The sequence below is a fragment of the Micromys minutus genome (assembly GCF_963924665.1).
Source record: "Micromys minutus genome assembly, chromosome: 7".
NCBI lineage: Eukaryota > Metazoa > Chordata > Mammalia > Rodentia > Muridae > Micromys > Micromys minutus.
In genome coordinates, this window is record NC_137976.1 from 56,860,834 (window position 1) to 56,863,308 (window position 2,475).

General features: G+C 44.2%; 1 pseudogene across 1 annotated transcript; it reads left to right on the plus strand.

The window, feature by feature from the left end:
* Positions 1-1,221: 1,221 nt before the first annotated feature.
* On the plus strand, positions 1,222-1,776 carry LOC308422881 (deubiquitinase DESI2-like; annotated as a pseudogene). The gene has a single exon. The product of its transcript is annotated as a deubiquitinase DESI2-like (transcript).
* Positions 1,777-2,475: the final 699 nt, after the last annotated feature.

The following is a 2,475-nucleotide window of genomic DNA, read 5'->3' on the forward strand; positions in this document are numbered from 1 at the left end:
GCTACTCACCCATCTCTGCCCGCTGAGGAAATGCCACTGAAGAAAAAGGGAATAGACAGGAACAATTCTAAGTGACAGAGACATAGACATCTGCTACTTTATTGTGTTTTTTGGTATTTAAACAATCCTAGAAATCAAGATAAACGTGAATATCTATAAGCAGCCAAAATCCTTTATGCCAGGGGGTTAAGACACTGTCTTTAACAACAGTGAGGGTGGGGAAGCCTGATAAATCACCTTCCTTTACACTATAGAACCCAGTCACTGGGTCAGATTTATCGGTTTGTTGATTTCTATGAGGTTTGGCTTATAGAAAAGAAATTAGGCCTTTTAAAATGAAGGAAAGAAAACTTTGCTTGAGAGACTGCTGTCAAACATTCTCCACTGAGGTGCAGAGGTTTGTATCTAAGGTCTTTCTAACCAAACCCTGACAATGCTGACAGGATTAACTACAATGATGATCCACCATGGCTCTAATAATTGATTTCACTGAAGATAGAACTTTGCCTTTACGTGCATGCAGGCTTTCCTTGAATACCTCGTCTAGTCCATTTTGATCTTGAACTCATGATTCTGTCTCTCAAATTCTGGGATTATAAACATGTGCCTTTGTGTCCAGTGCTAGCATCTGCTAACTTTAAATGGCTTGTTCTTGTAACTTACTTTAGTGATGTTGAGTCTTAAAAAAAAAAAAAAAAAAAAAAAAAAAAAAAAAAAAAAAGACACATTGAGGATGTAGGTCGGGGGTAGAGCTCTTTGCCAACCTTGCTCAAGGCACTAGGTCAATTCATAGTATGACCAAAAAAATATATTCTTTCCAAAGGCAAATCATAAAACCCTTCCCTTGAAGCCCCCCATAAAACCTAGAACCTTTGTTCAAAACGTCCCCGAGCCCTTTTGTGTAGATTGCTTAACCTGCCTTGCCTGGTAGCGGGTCGTAAAATCATTCTAGGAGGGATTCAGCCAAGTACCATAGAGATGGACCTCCTCACAGATAGACCAGGAATCTGAACAGACCAGGATTGGTGGTTCTCCTACCCAGTCTCTCACCCGGAGGCCATAAACCTCCCCGCAGTTAGCTGTCCATTTTGCGTCAAATGAATGCAATTTTCCAAGGAGTCCTGTGTCATTGGAAACTTTAATTACGAGGTCAAGCCCTGCCTGAGGCGCCTGGCCCACGGGGGTGGCAGCGGCCTCCACCCTGTGGATATGGAGCGGAAGATGGAGGCTAACGAGTTAGTGATGCTCCGCCATCTACGTGTACTGGATGAATGAATACACCTCATCTATTGGAATTGGAGTTTTTCATTCTGGAATTGAAGTCTATGGCAAAGGACTTGCTTATGGTGGCCATCCTTATCCTCTTTCTGGGATATTTGAAATTTCCCCCCAGGGAATGCTTCTGAGCTGGGAGAAACATTTAAATTTAAAGAAGCTGTTGTTCTAGGGAATACAGACTTTCTAGAAGGTGCTATAGAACGGGCTGTAGAAGAACTGGGGAAAGAATATAAAGCAATGGCTGCCATCTGATGCACACAGACTGTAATCTCTTTTCTTCAGTTCTCTCAGATTCTCTGTGGGAAAGAGCTTCCTGGCTGGACCAACCGGCTGGCCCGCTTCAGCTCCTGCATACCCATTCTACAGAGTTGCCTCCCAGAGGAGTGGCTCACTCCTGCGGCACTCCAGTCTAGCATCTGCCAGGAACTCCAGGATGAAGTGGAAGAAGCAGAGGATGCAGCCGCAACTGCCAGAACTGGGCTTCACACCAAACTGTAAGCTCTCTCAAGTCAGGCCTTCAGCTGCCTCTGGCAGGCGAGTATCACTAGAGAAAAAGAAAATAGAGTACACGTCGTTTGGATATTTTTGTATGCAAAATGGCTCTCCCCCAAATCCCAGTTTTTCAGCTCAGGATTTTATTTGTAATCAAAAGCAAAACACCAAAAAGAAGAAAAATCACTTGGCACCTTTGTATGAAGCTGCCCTCTTTTACTTTTTAACCCACTTGTACCTTTTGAACCCACTTGCAAATTTGGACTCACCTCCTCTGTTTTATACGAGCTCTGTTAAATTACGTTTCCAGTATTTTGTACCACTGTTTACAAATCTTGCGTGGACTTCTGCCGCCGTGAAAGAAGAATATCCTCATCTTCAAGAGTGAGGCAGATCATCTCTGTACACCTCCTGACAGCTGCCAGAGCACGGCATAAACAGTAGGTACAAGGACAGTTCTCACCACCTCCTTACAAGCTGTCCCTTAGATCTGCCTTTGTTTTATTGCCATTTTTGGCACCCAGATACAGGAATCCAAACCTGCCTGAGATGAAGGAGCGCTCACAGGCAGACGGCTTGGGTCCTGGGTCCGTTCCTCTCCATGCCCTTCTTCCCATTCTGAATAGCACATTTCCCAAGGTGCCCGTGGAGCAACTAGTTTCATCCCAAATATGCCCACCTCAGCAGGATGGCATTTTTGTATCT